Raw genomic sequence first — 17,916 nt, forward strand, 5'->3', positions numbered from 1 at the left:
GGAGCAGTTTTGAGGTTAGGTGCCTTCCTCTACCAGCTCACTCCATATTTTTTTGGTCCGATCAGGACGTGAACCTGCCACCCTTCGGTTCCAAGACCAAGACCCTACAGACTGAGCCACTGCTCTTTTGCTTGTACGTGCAACTACAAGCAAAAGCTTTGTATCTAAACTATTAAAAGTGAATGTTACTAAACACTCGTAATAATTGAGCAAAAAGCATCGAAAGCCGCATTCACACCGCAGTACTTTTCCCACTTTAGTTCCGATATAGTTCCGAAATGTCGCGTTCACACCAAAAAGAGCCGGAACTAAAATTAGTTCAACAGAACCTTTTTTACCCCCTTTTCCATCCCTGCTAGAGAGCAGGTACTTTCGTGGGAGAAAAAGGTTCCTATGTCTGATTTGCTGGGGGGAATGCAATCCACGCCCCGTCAAACTCCCAAAAAGTTTTGTGAAGCCACCATTTTATTATCCTTGCATTAGCATTATTAGCATTAGCTCAGCGCAGAAACGCAGAGAGACTAACTTATGGCAACACAAAAGAAAACATAGGAGCAGTGGAGATGAGGAGGTGTCGGCGTTCTGGCTATTTTCTCGGAAGGCTTCAGTAGAAGCTGCTGAGTCCATGCAGCTTCTACTGAAGGGGACTTCCGGCCGGGGACTTCGGGTGGCAGTATACGCTGTGAAGTTGTTTGCGGCCTGCCAGTAAACCCAAAGCAAAAGAAGAAGAAGTGACGTCAGCGGCTTCATTTGCCTAATCCAGTGGTTCTCAAATGGGGGTACGCGGACCCCTAGGGGTACGTTGGAGTACTGCAGGGGGTACGTGAGATTTATGTTATGTTAATGAAAAAAAAAAAAGATAAATATACCAATTTTAGGAAAAGTAACAAAGTTTGAGCAGTGTGGGTTTTATATGAATAGACTAGAGTTACACATGTTTCAAAACACGAAGGGTAATAACTGCAGTTGCCTCCCTGTCAGAATGACAAAGATCCTCAGTGAAGTACAAGCCCATGTTTCTCACTAAATTGTAAGTACAACTTATTAAAAAGATCAGTTCAATGCAACTAAAGTCATCTTAGTGTTATTGCATGATGTTAAAATTGGTTGGCCATGTATGTAGCATTTAAGTGTTTTGGATAAAAGTGTCAGCTAAATGCAATGTAATGTAATGTTTCTCAGTTACAATGTTGTTGCTTTAATAAATCAGACACTGATGGTGCAGCACATACTGTACATCTTTATATAAGCTTTTTTCCCTAACAAATATTTTTGTGTGCTGATCAGGGGGTACTTGGCTGAATCTTTTTTTCAAAGGGGGCACATTATTGAAACAAGTTTGAGAATCACTTGCCTAATCCTTCCCCAGGAACTTATTCCGGTGTGAACGCGATCTGTACTTAGTTCATGAGAACTAAAGAGAGAGAAAAGTATTGCGGTGTGAATGCGCCTAATGATGCAATACAAAGTACTCAATGTGTTTTGCAAATCCATGGAGAATTTCACAATATGATTCTGTTGTTTTAACTGTTATGTCCCTGTGACAAAAAAATCTGGTTTGTATTGGAAGGCCAACCAAATCTTATGTTATTGTTAGAGGTGTAAAAATGTGTAGTACAAAGCCTCTTGCTCTAAAGACATAGGGACAGCATTTCACCTCTAAACATTTTAGTCAGGAATAAGCCTACCAGTTACTAAAAGTTGGTCAAGAACATGCAAAATGCCACTACATTGCTGAAACTCTGACAGCTGGTGAAATACCACTGCTAATTTGTAATCTTCAACTGTGGCATTGGCATTTATTTTGCCTTGACTTGTCTTATCTGGATACGGAGTCCTAGTCAGCTGCCACAGCAACTCAAATCTCGTCAGCCTAAGGCCCAGTGCCCCCTACTCTCATTTTTTCCACCAATTAGCACCCGTCGTTTTTTAGAACATAGAAGCTTCAGACATTCATAAGTGGGGTATTTACTGCCATATTTTATGTCGTAAAACAAAGCTTTGGAATCTCTAAAGAAAAAAAACATTAAAAACCCATTGACTTGGAGAAGACGTAACCGGAAGTTCTAAAATGCTGATCCATTTCCGGATTTCAGGCCTCATTCCTGCACCAATCAATGCTCTGGATTGCCAAGAACAAGTCACTACATAACAACATTTTCCAAGGCCGAAATAGTTTAATCCACTGGTCCTGCTTCAAATTACTTCTTTGTCCTCTAGTCTAAAGTAAGATTAGACGGGCGCAACAGTGACTCGCTATTGACCTCTAGAGTAACAAGCGGTATCAGACTACAAGACAGGCTGGGGCTACTCATGCTAACATGCTATTTTCCATACTAGTCTCACGATTCAAAGACGAATTTGACATAACTTCCACACACTAATCCTCAATCTGTTGATCTTGTTGATTTATTTTTCTATGTTATAAAGTTCTAGAAACATCGCAAAATGTTTAGACTTAGCCTACATGTCCAGTGGCGTTCTTATATGTACAAAAATGGTGGGGCAAGAACAACTTAGATGTTTATATATAAACTTCTGGTGCTTTTTTAAACAGGTAAACAAAGGCTATCCATGGTCCCGATAGAGAGAGTGGGGGGAGCAACACAGTCAGTGCATACATTTACGTACACAGCGTAGGGATGTCATATTGTAATGCACCTTACTACACTGAACAAAAATATAAATGCAACACTTTTGTTTTTGCTCCCATTTTTCATGAGATGAACTCAAAGATCTAAAACATTTTCTATATACACAAAAATAACCATTTCTCTCAAATATTGTTCACAAATCTGAAAGAGTCTGTGATAGTGAGCACTTCAAACATGCTCAATGGGTGACATGTTAGGGTTAGGGTTAACATGTCACCCATTGAGCATGTTTGGGATGCTCTGGATCGGCGTATACGACAGCGTGTTCCAGTTCCTGCCAATATCCAGCAACTTCGCACAGCCATTGAAGAGGAGTGGACCAACATTCCACAGGCCGCAATCAACAACCTGATCAACTCTATCGAAGGAGATGTGTTGCACTGCGTGAGGAAAATGGTGGTCACACCAGATACTGACTGGTTTTCGGACCCCCCCAGACCCCCCCAATAAAGCAAAACTGCACGTTTCAGAGTGGCCTTTTATTGTGGCCAGCCTAAGGCACACCTGTGCAATAATCATGCTGTCTAATCAGCATCTTGATCTGCCACACCTGTGAGGTGGGATGGATTATCTCGGCAAAGGAGAAGTGCTCACTATCACAGATTTTTTCAGATTTGTGAACAATATTTGAGAGAAATGGTTATTTTGTGTATGTAGAAAATGTTTTAGATCTTTGAGTTCATCTCATGTAAAATGGGAGCAAAAACAAAAGTGTTGCATTTATATTTTTGTTCAGTGGACATGCAGTAAAGGGCACCATCAAAAAGCAATACTTAACAATAACAACAACCATAATGTTTCATCATTAAAAAACCTAGACTGTAAATATGAGGAAAACAAGAAAATAATCACCGAGGTCACAATATCAATCGATCCAGCAGAGCAATAACCCATAGGCAAAACCCAGAAGATCAACACAATATTTGTCATAAAATGAATTTACCAAAGCTGAAGATGGTCAACTTCATTCATTTACTTTCCATTTTACTGATGTTAATCGCTATAAACTGCTCTCTCTCGTCTCCTCTTCACAACTACACTTTTCACGGCACACGTACTTACAGCCAATCAGCTCTGAATTATGAGATGACGTTTTGGTGGGGTTGCCAGCACTTTGCCCCACTTGTGAATATTTTTTTGCCGCACACGTTGAATACAAAAAGACTGAGCATGCGCAGTGTAGTTTTTACAGCAAATGTTCATTTCTACAGCGAGAGAGAGGGGCAGGCCGGGGCTTGCACCACATCGCTCAACACGGCTCAATAGGCACACTGTGGACACTAATCAGAAGAACGCAGTCCGAAGCAGCAATGTAGAGACCGCTAAACATAATCTTAAAATATATTTTAACATTTACTTTATACATATTTTTGAAATCATTATTTTTATTAATTTCTGCAGCCCCACCTGCTTTCAGCAGAAATTGACAAGTCGCCACTGTACATCTCCTTGTAACAGATATTAGCATTACATTTTTTTTTTTTTTATATATCGTTTTTTTAAAAGTCATCATGTTATTTGAAACATTACATGAAACCCTTTTCTTGTGGGTATTTCATCTCTGATTACTTAATTTGTATTAGACTTTGTTGTAATTATTACAGATAATCTCAGAATAATGTCTCTTACAATTCTTTTTAAGACAACACTACCTGGAAAAAATAAAAGCATGTATCTTATTCTTTCAACAATTATCAAAACTCATCGTTGAGAGCACTTTTTACCCACCACTACTCTTCCCAAATCTAAAATGATTCTATTTGATTTTACCTCACTGAATAATTTTCTAAAATCCAGTTGTCAAATGTCTTTAAGGTCTAATTTACCCAAAATATAAATGGGGATGATAAAACTATACATGATTGTTTGTAAATGACTTTTCCCCAAAGAATTGGCCTACCTTTTGCATAAGATCCGTACAAAATGTTGATTAGACTTTCCCGTTCATGTTGGTCTTCTTTTGTCAAGTGTCTCAACTGAGAAAAATTCCAGATAAGTAACGTGGTTATGATTCATACCATCTAAACTCATACACACCCTAAATAGAGGATAAGTAATAGTCTGGAATAAAAATAATGTTGTGTACTTCCTCAAATACTTTTACACTGACAGTTAAGGGTCAGCCAAATCCGTTGTTCTTAACCCTCAAATCGTTTTGACAAACAAGAACGTACAATTTGATAATTATTTCGTAGGAAATGTTGATAGTGTATAGCAGGAGTCAGCAACCTTTTTGATATGAAGTGCCATTTTTTATCAGCGTGCCGACGATCGCAGAACGCAGAAGGCCAATCCGCCCCTTTGTAGCAGTGGTGAGCCGTCAGGGCCCTCTAGGCCCTCTGTGAGGGCCTAAGATATTCTACAAAATAATATTTAAAAACATTAAAAATATATTTTAATAAAAAAAAAAAAAAAATTTAGTTATATTTTTCATTAGTTTTACCAAAATAACTTGATTTAATTGTATTTAAAATAAAATTTCAAAAGAAATAAATCCTTCGAATCTGCCTATAGATGAGAGTAACAAATGCGTCACTTCCGGGCAAAAATAACGGCTCCGCCCGCTTTTGGGGGAAAACAATGCTGTCAGTTGAACGGCGGTCAATACAAATTCTGAAGTTTTTGCCAATCCGATCAGAAATGTAAGAAAACCGGAGATTTTTGGATCTTCAAAGAGCCCGATTCCAATGGCCAGACAGGCAAACAATTGCATTAAGCCATTAGAAATCGACGATCGGGCTCGATATATGGTTAAATATAGCAGTAGGCTATTTATTTTCATAGATGAGAGTAACATCTACGTCACTTTACGGCCCCGCCCACTTTTGGGGGAAACAACGGCTGTCATTTGAATGGCGATCGAGCCTGATGCCACAGAGATCTTCTGTTACTGTCCTTTCTTCTTAGAGGAAGTACAGAAACACGTGACTCTGGATTTGTTTTAATATTTGAGGTGCAATAAACGACACAGCAGCTTTTTGGCATGATAAAACTATTATGTTCTGCCTCACTCATGAGAGTAACAGCTGGAGAAATTACAGCCTCGCCTACTGATTTTAATTTAACCATATATCAAGACCGATTGTCGATTACAATGATCGAATGTAATTGTTTGCCTGACTGGCCATCGTAATCGAGCTCTTTGAAGATCCAAAAATCCACGGTTTTCAAAAAAAATTTATCGGATGGGCAAAAACTTCAGAATTTTTATTGACCGCCATTCAAATGACAGCGTTGTTTTCCCCCAAAAGTGGGCGGGGCCGTAATTTTTGCCCAGAAGTGACGTAGGTGTTACTCTCATCTATTCAGTTTCTGTTGGAATGTGAAGGGTTAAATGAAAGAAGCTCGTCTCTGCGAGTTACTGTGAAGACAGGAGCTGTTGGACGTCCAGGCGTTCCAGCTATGAATTCACAGAGGGCCCAGCTATAGTAACTGAACGAGAGAGTAATGTCAAATGACAGTACAATTGACCAATCATATCTTCCCTCTAAATGGGTGGGGTTTATTATCGCGGACTTTATGACAAGTTCCGCCCGCTGTGAAACTTTTCTTGTTTCCCTAGCAACAACAACTTCCTGTCAACAGCGTTAACTCGCCTTCAAAATAAAAGCATTCCAAATTACACTTCAGACATACAACTGCAACGAAAGTAACAAACACGATGCAATATCCTTTTCAATTTCAAAGAACACAAATAGGGTTATTTACAGGTGTTGTTTTGTGTGCTAGAGGGTCGCTTTCATTGATGCGTTTTGCATCCCGGGCCGTTGTTTTGATATTCCGCTGAAGTATACGCTGTGACGTAATAACTCGAGGGAAGGGGTGGGGGTCAGAGGGCCTAGGTATAAAAGTCACGGCTCGCCACTGCTTTGTAGCATATTATTTCGATGAGAGATGAGCAGATCGCCACTGGGCTTTCCACTAAAGACACAGCCACGCAAAAACTGCGGCATTTGTACAGCTCCTTATGGGTACTGCAATTATTGAAGTGCTTTCCTCTGTGGTGAAACGATCAGCACTGCTGTTGCCAAACGTTTGATTTGGAGGTATTTTTCGGTGCGCTGTGTTTCTCTTTCTCTTCGACTTCCATGTGTGTTGATAACTGAGACTCCCAGCCTCCGTAGTGGTGAAGCAAAGATCAAACATCGTCTCTGAGTGCTGACAGGATGAGGGGATATTATATGAATGAATCAGTTTTTCACCGATGCAAAGACGCTACAATCGATGCAACCCAAACTGTAGCCGATGTGCACTCTTTCAACAAGTGCACTCGCATCTTGAACGTTTATGCCGGTGCACCGATGCGAATCGGTGAATCTTAACATCCCTAGTAGGTAGGGTGAATTGCCTTAATTTGGGACACTCCCTAATGTGGGACACCTAAGCTCAAGTGGGTGTAGGTCTTCCTGTCATGTGACCACAGCTTGTGTTAACCCATAGTTTAATTGACTCTCATTTGTTTGAGGAAGACCTACAGTACACCCACTGGGGCTTAGGTGTCCCACATTAGGGAGTGTCCCATATTAGGGCAATTCACCCTAGTATATTACCAAATTGATTTAGCTTAAAGGTGGGGAAGGTAATTTTGGAGAAACTAGCTCGAGTGCGCTAGAATTTGAAAATACACAGCTGGAAGAAATCTGCCACTTCCTTACAGAGCCCCTCCTCCAACACACACGAACGTGCACATGACCAATGAGGGCACGAGATAAGTTTGAACACAGATGGAAGGCTGACAGGCAGGTAGGCCATCCAGTTACTTTAGCCGGGCCGGCTAAAATGATTGGTCGTGCTTTTTACAGTACTTTCAGTAGTTTTTGTATGGATTTTTTGTCAAAGCACTTAAGATATTCATTGCTATCGGGATGTTAAGAGCATTCCATGGAATATAACAAAAAGTGTATCTCGAGCCGGTTTCTCAAACTTACCTACCCCACCTTTAAGTGGTTTGCACTCTGAAAAATAAGGAGTCTTGAAAGGTATGAACATATTTTTATTTTAGTATTAAAGGTGCATCCATTATCCAGATCATGCAGTAAACCATGCAGCTGCCCCTTGGGAAGGAGCCCAAATTCCGAGATCCTTCATAGTGTATTTGTTATCATGCAATGTTGTAAATGATTAAGTAGTTCAGGATTATTTTTTTTAAATATCTTGGAAAGTTTTTGTCACATTCTGCTCCCTCACTCGCCTATTTTCTGCATTAGCATTTCTCAGTCACCTTAGTCACCTGGTCACACCCTGTTTCTCTCTCATACAGGACTGTCTCAGAAAATTAGAATATTGTGATAAAGTTCTTTATTTTCTGTAATGCAATTAAAAAAACAAAAATGTCATACATTCTGGATTCATTACAAATCAACTGAAATATTGCAAGCCTTTTATTATTTTAATATTGCTGATTATGGCATACAGCTTAAGAAAACTCAAATATCCTATCTCTAAATATTAGAATATCATGAAAAAGTATACTAGTAGGGTGTTCAACGAATCACTTGAATCGTCTAATTAACTCGAAACACCTGCAAGGGTTTCCTGAGCCTTGAAAAACACTCAGCTTGGTTCAGTAAACTAAATCACAAGTATGGGGAAGACTGCTGATCTGACTGCTGTCCAGAGGACCGTCATTGACACCCTCCATCAGGAGGGTAAGACACAAAAAGAAATTTCTCAAAGAGCAAGCTGTTCACAGAGTGCAGTTTCAAAGCACATCCACAAAAAGTCTGTTGGAAGGGGGAAATGTGGCAGGAAACGCTGCACAACCAAGAGAGATGACCGCAGCCTTAACAGCATTGTGAAGAAGAGTCGCTTCCAGAATTTGGGGGAGCTTCAAAGACAGTGGACTGAAGCTGGAGTCCAGGTATCAAAAGTCACTGTTCACAGACGTGTCCGGGAAATGGGCTACAATAGCCGTATTCCCATGGTCAAGCCACTTCTGAACTCAAGACAACGGAAGAGGCGTCTGACTTGGGCTAAGGAAAAGAAGCACTGGACAGTTGCACAGTGGTCCAAAGTCCTCTTTTCAGACGAAAGCAAGTTTTGTATTTCATTTGGAAGTCAAGGCGCCAGAGTCTGGAGAAAGGCTGGAGAGGAGCAAAATCCAAGTTGCTTGAAATCCAGTGTGAAGTTCCCACAGTCAGCGATGGTTTGGGGAGCCATGTCAGCTGCTGGTGTTGGTCCACTGTGTTTCATCAAGCCCAGAGTAAATGCAGCTGTGTACCAAGAGATTTTAGAGCACTACATGCTTCCGTCTGCTGAAAAGCTCTATGGAGATGAGGAATTCATTTTCCAGCATGATCTGGCACCTGCCCACAGTGCCAAAACCACCAGTAACTGGTGTACTGACCATGGCATTACTGTCCTCGATTGGCCTGCAAATTCCCCTGACCTGAACCCCATAGAGAATATGTGGGGTATTGTGAAGAAGAAGCTGAAAGACACCAGACCCAACAATGCTAATGAGCTAAAGGCCGCTATTGAAGCATCCTGGGCATCCATAACACCTCAGCAATGCCACAGGCTGATTGCCTCCATGCCACGCCGCATTGATGCAGTAATCCGTGCAAAAGGATTCCCAACCAAGTACTGAGTGCATTAATGGACATTTTCAAATGTTTGATTGTGTTTTGCTGTTATAAATCTTTTTTTTTTACTTGGTCTGAGGAACTATTCTAATTTTTTGAGATAGGATTTTTGAGTTTTCTTAAGCTGTATGCCATAATCAGCAATATTAAAATAATAAAAGGCTTGCAATATTTCAGTTGATTTGTAATGAATCCAGAATGTATGACATTTTTGTTTTTTTAATTGCATTACAGAAAATAAAGAACTTTATCACAATATTCTAATTTTCTGAGACAGTCCTGTACTCTGTTACACCCATTAGCTCCACTAGTATATAGCCCCTTTCACTCTGACCTCAGTGCCAGATCGTTCTTTGCAGCATGCAGTTCTTTCCAGCATTACCTCCCAGATTGCTCTCCCGGTTTCGACTTTGCCTGTCCCTGACCAGCCTGTTTCGCCTGTTCCCTGACCCTGCCTGTACACGGACTATTCTGCCTCGCCTGCTCCCTGACCCTGACTGTACCTGCGTCTCCCGTCTTGCCTACTCCTGGAACACTCGCCTGTCCCCGACAAGCCCTTTGCCTACTGTCTGCCGGTTTGTCTTACACCAGAACTTTTCTGTGGAAACAAGTTTGAATGAAGCTGGTTACCGACTTTCCCTGGTCTCCCGTGTGCTGCATTTTGGTTCTCAGCTCGTTCTTGAGAATTTTGCTTATTTACTTACTTAATTACATTTGAAGATTTACTACCACTCTTGTATCTTAATAATGATGGGTTTTCTCTATCCAAACAAACATGATGCTCCTAAGAAAATGCTGTTTTGTGATTGAGTCTTGTCCCAGGACCAGTGACTTTCTAGAGTTTCAATTTGCCAATTTATGTGTAGAGTGTTGGCTCTAGGTGCCTTCAGTCATCTTGTTGCCCTCCTTCTCGTTCTCCTGAAGACTGTGGGAAAAACAATGGGAAGTTTAGAATGACTTGATAGCACTGATCTTGGTCACTGGTATAACAACCATTGAATCCAGTTAAATTATAATTAACAGTTTTGGATCACAGTTTCAAAAACAAATACATGCATGCATAAATGCTTACAGTAACTTTTAAAATTCAATAGAGCTGGAGTTTTCCACCACATGACAAGCGTGATAAGCGACACAATAAAAACGGTGTACTAGTCATCATTTAATTTTAAGCAATTTATTTGCAAGAGGAGAGTAGAAGACATACACAATACATTTGATTAAAGCAGTAAAATGCAACATGTGCGGCAGTACATTTAAAGATTTTTTTTTTTACCTGGCGGGAGTTGCAGCATCGTCATTCTCATATCGGGCAGATTGGAAAGGTCTCACAGAGCTATAGTACAACAGTGGTATATTAACACATTAGATAGGTTGAGCCAGAAGTATATTTATCAGAATAAAACTAAAGTAAATCCACACATTGAATGTACGAGTTAAAGCATATCAACTCTAGTAATGGAAAAAGCAGCCATCATATACTTAAGTAAGTACATATTTCACTTTCCTGGTGCCATGGTCTGTGACAGAGACAAATATATTTTGAGAGAGTGCCAAATAACTAAGTGTTTAGCTTCAATTGCCAAAATAGAAGACAAAAAACAAGCTAAGACTCTTGGTACAGATATAACAACATTTTAACAACATTAACAACATTAAGTAAATTACAAAGTCATTTGTAGTCCTCTGTAAGCATCTGAATTGCCTTGCTTTGACATGCCTAACCTGTGATGGCCTTGTCTTTCACCAGAAGTAGTAATTTCTAAGACGTCCTGACCTTCCTAGAAAAACAAAACATTTAAAGTTCATTAAATATTCTTATTTAGGATCATTTATTTGAATAGTTTTGGACTCTTCAAAATAAACGGTGAAAACCTTACTTGTTGAGAGGAAATAGGAAATTCTTCGTCATCATAGACGACAACACCTGGATATTCATCTTCATTGTTCGTGCACTGGGTGGGAAGCTGCTGTGTCATCAAAAATATTGCATTAATGAAATGTATCATATTATAACCATACTATGAAACTAAGCTCTACCGATTCAACTGCTAAAAACAATGCACATTTCCACAACATACTAGCTACTGTATGCTAACGTTTCGAACGAGAAGACGTGACTGATTCCTTTCACCAAGTCAACCCCCATCTCAATACAAACAGCAACCTCCCAAAATGCACTACTTCCACATAATTGACCAAATTGTGGTAAAGATATGTTCATTTCAGTTTACACATTTGTTTTCAAACTTACATGTATTACTTCGTTATCGCTAGACGCCATGTTTTTAGTTCCGTCTTCCGTTCATTCAATTTTAAGGTGTGGTTTCATTGGACCATGCGAGTGTTGCATTTTGTATCGGATATCGAATACATGATTGAACAGCAAAATGCAGTTTAAAAATAATAATAACACAAAACCTTTTCCTTGTCTGTTAACTGTTTGTTTTTCTATATATTTGTGACTGTCTTTTTTCTTTATTACAGAATATCTGGTTAATTTTCTACAATCCTAACTTTAATTCAAATTCAATAATACTAACTTTGAGATGTATATATACAGTATATATGTATTAAATTATCTCCCAATTCTATTACAGAACATACACTTCTACTCTTCTACTTTAAAGCACCTTTCCAACGAGGTATTCCTTGTATGCTGATGATACACGATTCAACATGTGTCCTAAACAAAGTACATAACACAATACTTGACATTCAATCATAATACCTTTTTTTCTCTTGAGACTCTTATCCAGAACTTTGGTTACTGACTTGTCCTCTGGAAAAGTTAGAATTTGAAAAAAAACCTAAACAGGCAATCCATCCTTGTTGTTTGGTTCAGAGATTAAATATCTTTTAAAGACATTTGTATTAAATAAACCGTCCAATAAAATGTCACAGACGAAGATCAACTGCTTGCCTATAGTGAACAAGCGAAATTACATCTGCATTCTGCATCGTCGTCTTTTATATACCACACATCTGTTTCATTTCTCATTTTAACAAAGACAACCACAAACCTACGTGTTGAACTGCTGTGTTGCTTTCAATATACCATCAGAATTGGTTTAGGTATATAGAATAACTGAGAGCTGCTGTCATTTATATTAAAGAAATAGAATTTTCTCTTTTAAGTTTTTTAAATAATTGCAAATGGTTGTATTTATACAAAGCTGAATCCATAATGACACAGTGTTAGGATTCTATAAATGAATCAAATATTCCATTATATAGATTAAAGCCAAAATGACCAACTACAACTGCATAATCACATAACCTTTTTAAAAAAAGAGTCAAAATATGAGAATGTATAGAATTTCTCTAAATGTAGCTTAGGCAGTCAGTGCCTCTGCATCAGGTACAGCAAATGTGTTGTCCCTATGTTACGGTGGCCGGCAGGTGCAAACGCGGAACAACGGCCCAAAACGCATACATTAGCAAGAAACACCTGCAAATAATGAAATGAAAAACAAACCCTGAAACAAATACAACAGAAAAACGCTGCATTTACAGAAATGATGCAAACTAAATACAACACACAAGCCCCGAAAACAAACGCAACAAAAAAACGCTGCAAATACCAAAACGATATGCAAAGTCCAGAGCACGTACAAATCCCAAAACACATACAAAAAAAAAACATTCCGGAATGTCTCCAGGCCTCTAGGGGGCGCGCTACATGGAACAGATTGATGACTGACCAGACATAGAGAGAACGAACAAGAGTGATGGAAATCGGGAGGAAAGAAAGATATAAGAAGGTAAGTTTTGTTTTTATACATAGAGCGTCATATTTATATAGCTAGCGTTAGCGTGCCTAACTACTACACCAGCCGAGGAGAGGAGAGCTTCACGTGAAGATAAAGTGAGGGAAGAACATTGTTAAAAGAGATGACAAATCAAGTGCAGGCAAATAACACGGGTCATAGTGAGTACCGCGGAAAAAGGACATTTGAATTCTTAACAGTTTGTTTATATGTATGTATTTGTGTATAGATGTTGCAACTATACAGAGCTTTAGCAATCGCCTGTAACTATGGTCATGCTAATAAAGCTATTGAATTGAATTGAGAGAGAAAGAGAGAGAGAGAAGTGTCAACATGTGAAGAGGGACAAAGTAATGACAGGATAGTAGTTTGCATTAGACATGGTCAAGAACAAATATAGAGAAGACATTCAAGGAGAGAGAGACAAAACACAGATTCAACGGTAAACATGATGTATCTTTCTATTTATTTAGCTAACCACTATTTTGACTGTGTGTTTTTGATTGACTTGATTAAATGGATTTACTACATCAATGTTTTGTCCTTTCTGTGGCCAACATCTGGGGACAGTTCAAGTGTCCTGTGGCAAACATGTACAGTTTTTGGCAGAAGTTGAACACAACAGTAAGTTCACTTTTTTTTATTGTTTCTGTTTCAAATGCAAGAAATAAGGATTCAACACAGTACTCTGTTTAGAATACTAATTGGCAGATGCATACACTAGTTATCAGCATGAAGGACACATTTTTTCATTGTCTGTTTATGTGAAATATGTAGAAGCCATCATTAAATTGTAGACCAATGCATGATTAAATACACAACACAGCTTATATTATACATTCATAATTGTGTATTAGTTCTATCTTTATAGAGAACATTATACATTTAGAATCAGATTTTGAGACAGTGAGCGTCTGGGAAAGTCACACCGCCATGGGGCACAAACAGTTGCTATGACACGATGTTTTCTTCGCATTCTCAGGCATTCCATAAGAAGGGTCAGGAACTCACGCTTGGGACCACCAGTGTCCACTCCATCCTCAGTTTGTCCCTCATCATCAGTGAACTTAACTGACATCTCATGAGAGGGGTCGAATGAGGCACCTTTGAAGCCGCGGATTGCTCCATCCCACACATTGGCTCTATTCATATTGAACCTGCTGCTAAATGTATTTGTTATTTTTGCAGAGAGTTTTGCAACAATGGGTGCCGCAGTCAGGTATTCTGTGCTGGGAAAGACAAAGTGATGTATTGTAATATTAAATGATGAAGCTAGTAATAAGATTTACAGTATAGAATAGAACAACTAAGTGGTAATAGTAACAATTAATACCTTTGCTCCCTTTTGTCTTCTGGCTCAGACTGGCTATCAATTATGATAAGTGCATACACATTTGTGTAATTGCTGCAGTGAGAAGACAGTTGAATAATTATTTTCAAATACATAATATATGCATGACAGTCATATTTACAAAAGGATATCGATCCTCTTCCTGTTTTTCCAATACATTGGCTTCTAAACTGACAACAGTACTTTTGTCATACCTGCACAATCCTTGTAAACATTTTAAATGGATGCAAGAAACAATATCTGATCTTTGAAAAATATTTGTGGGTATTTTTTGTATCGTCTTCACTAAGATGTCAGATATTGTGGGTGCCATTTGGAAATGTATGAAAGTATAATTGTTCTGCTTCCTGGCAATGTTACCCACTGTGATTGGAGGCTAACAAATGTAAAATAAAGATACACACCACACAACTGTGTCACGATGCAACTGTCAACATCGTTTACCTATAGAAGTGGTTCTGACCCGGGGCAGACTGGACCTCTTCCTGGAATGGGGTTGGTGCTCCATCCTATTTTTACCCAGGAAATAAGTGCACACAAAGGGATTTATTGATTTCATGTTCACAAATTCAAACCTACATGGTATAATTACATTTTTAATTAGTCTTACCCGATCAGACGATGGTTGTGGGTGCCTGAGAGATCTGATAAAGGTAAACAACAAATATATTCAAACTACTGTACTGTTAAAACATTCTGCTTCTTGTGGCACAACATAATATGTTGACAATGTTTTATTTTACCCTGGCAAACTGTTGTCCATTCGTGGAGTGCTCACTTTTGGAAAATTTGGAATGTCCCACACCTGCATTCACACAAATGACTGACTGAAATAAAATAAATTCACTTTAATTAAGAATAAATGACACGATAAATCCAAACTGACCAAGATACATTATATTGTTGACCGTCCTTTAACTCTCACATTGGGATTTACAATGGGGCAACCAACTCCTCTCTGCACCTATAATATATCTATATGATGTCAAGAGTTACATTTAGGTTCACAGTGCTGTCTCTTGACTTGCAAACTCTTTTACCAAACAAGCTAACGCTAGCTGGGTAAATATGATGCTCTTTGTATCAAAACAAAATTTACCTTCTTATATATCGACTTTTTCCACTTCGATCAACTTTGTTTCCTCCGGCTTCAATTTGCAGCACTCTTGTTCGTTCTCTCTATGTCTGGTCAGACATCAATCTGTTCCACGTAGCGCGCCCCCTAGAGGCCTGGAGCACTTCCGGAATGTTTTTTTTTTGTATGGGTTTTGGGATTTGTACATGCTTTGGACTTTGCATATCGTTTTGGTATTTGCAGCGTTTTTTTGTTGCATTTGTTTTCGGGGTTTGTGTGTTGTATTTAATTTGCATCATTTCTGTAAATGCAGCGTTTTTCTGTTGTATTTGTTTTCAGGGTTTGTTTGTTTTTCATTTCAGGATTTGCAGCTGTTTCCTGCTAATGTATGTGTTTTTGGCCGTTGTTCTGCGTTTGCACCTGCCGGCCACCATACTATGTCCACCTAATATCAATTCAAACACCATGACACAATTCCATCAGATTAATGATAAAAACCTAGAGGACATTATTCAACTTCTGAAATCCTCCTCCTGCTGCCTTGATATTATTCCAACAGGATTTTTCAAAGATTTTTTTCGTCGCATGGCCTCAGATCTACTTCATATAGTAAACAAATCTCTTCACTCAGGTATTTTTCCAGAGGCCCTGAAAACTGCAGTCATTAAACTGCTCTTAAAAAAGAATAATCTAGATGCTTCAGTAATGAACAATTACAGGCCCATACCAAACCTGCCATTTCTAGGTAAAATTATTGAAAAAGTTGTTTTTCAACAGTTGAGTAATTTCTTTCATTTAAATAACTGTTTAGATGTGTTCCAGTCAGGCTTTCGTCCAAACCACAGCACTGAGACTGCTCTTGTAAAGGTCTTCAATGACATCCACTTAAACACAGACAGTGGCAGAACTTCAGTGTTAGTATTATTAGATCTCAGTGCTGCGTTTGACACTGTTGACCACAACATATTACTCGACCAACTAGAAAACTGGGTGGGACTTTCAGAAACAGTTCTAAATTGGTTTGAATCCTACTTAAAGGACAGAAAAAACGTTGTTTCTATAAAATAATCTGTAAATACACATCTGAGTTGACAAATATGACATGTGGGGTACCTCAAGGCTCCATCTTGGGGCCTCTTCTCTTTAACATCTACATGCTACCACTGGCTCAGATAATGAAAAACAACAAAATAAGTTACCATAGCTATGCGGATGACAAACAAATGTACGTAACAATTTCACCAGGAGACTATGCTCCAATTCAAGCACTGAGTAAGTGCATTGAACAAATCAATGACTGGATGTGTCAGAACTTTCTCCAATTAAACAAAGATAAAACTGAGGTAATGGTTTTTGGAGCCAAAGCAGAACGTATAAAAGTTAGCGCTGAGCTTCAGTCTGCAATGTTCAAAACAACACATCCTCACTCCCAGGTCGGCCTATGTTGACGTTATGTCAAGTCCCCTGTGTCTGCTTTTTCCAACGCAAGGGGGCGGCCCTTAGCGTACATTTTCAACTTTCCGGGATGTCCATAGGCTTCTATATACCTCCCTAAACGTATGTTGTAGACGACTTGAGATCGCGAGCGAATGCTACCCGCAGATCCATTCTCACAGCGTTTATCAACCTTTTTCAACTCAATATCAAGCCACACTTATTGTTTTTACTTCTTTATTTTAATTGAATAATGTAGGACTTTTGTTGCTGTCAGTTATGGGGAGAGTAGGGGCTCAGAATACTAAAATCTGTATCCCCCCTTGCGTTGGAAAAAGCCGACACAGGGGACTTGACATAACGTCAACATAGGCCGACCTGGGAGTGAGGATGTGTTGTTCAAAACAACAGATAAAGCCAGAAATCTAGATGTAGTCATGACCTGAGTTTCAACAGTCACATTAAAACAGTTACTAAATCAGCCTACTATCACCTAAAGAATATATCTAGGATTAAAAGACTAATGTCACAGCAGGATTTGGAAAAAACTTGTCCATGCTTTTGTCTTCAGTAGACTTGACTACTGTAATGGTGTCTTGCAGGTCTCACTAAAAAATCTATTAGAAAGCTGCAGCTGATTCAGAACGCTGCTGCTCGAGTCCTCACTAACACTAAGAAAGTGGATCACATCAGCCCTGTTCTGAAGTCTTTACACTGGCTTCCTCTGTGTCAAAGAATAGATTTCAAAATACTGCTGCTGGTTTATAAAGCTTTTAATGGTTTAGGCCCAAAATACATTTCTGAGCTACTGCTAAATTATGAACCATCCAGATCTCTCAGGTCTTCAGGGACTGGTCTGCTTTCTGTCCCCAGAGTCAGAACTAGACATGGAAAAGCAGCGTTTACATTACATTACATTACATTGCATTTAGCTGACGCTTTTATCCAAAGCGACTTACAATAAGTACATTCGACCAGGAAGATACAACCTTGAAGAAAACAGAATCATATAAGTAGGTTCAGGTTTCATAGAGCCAAACATTTCAAG

General features: G+C 39.0%; 2 long non-coding RNA genes across 3 annotated transcripts; one reads left to right on the plus strand and one right to left on the minus strand.

Moving 5' to 3' along the window:
• Positions 1-9,526: 9,526 nt before the first annotated feature.
• Positions 9,527-12,534, minus strand: LOC307014646. Of its 2 annotated transcripts, none has more exons than XR_013801271.1 (5): positions 11,970-12,534; positions 11,119-11,205; positions 10,964-11,019; positions 10,515-10,574; positions 9,527-10,163 (listed from the first exon to the last, which is right to left on the minus strand). It is a non-coding gene; the product is annotated as an uncharacterized lncRNA (long non-coding RNA). The 2 variants fall into 2 exon arrangements; XR_013801272.1 differs by having other exon boundaries at positions 11,119-11,208.
• A 288-nt stretch (positions 12,535-12,822) lies between these two features.
• Positions 12,823-14,129, plus strand: LOC307015328. The gene is made up of 3 exons (XR_013801475.1): positions 12,823-13,002; positions 13,579-13,632; positions 13,991-14,129. It is a non-coding gene; the product is annotated as an uncharacterized lncRNA (long non-coding RNA).
• The last annotated feature ends 3,787 nt before the right edge of the window (positions 14,130-17,916 follow it).

The sequence above is a fragment of the Notothenia rossii genome (genome assembly GCF_949606895.1).
Source record: "Notothenia rossii genome assembly, chromosome: 8".
NCBI lineage: Eukaryota > Metazoa > Chordata > Actinopteri > Perciformes > Nototheniidae > Notothenia > Notothenia rossii.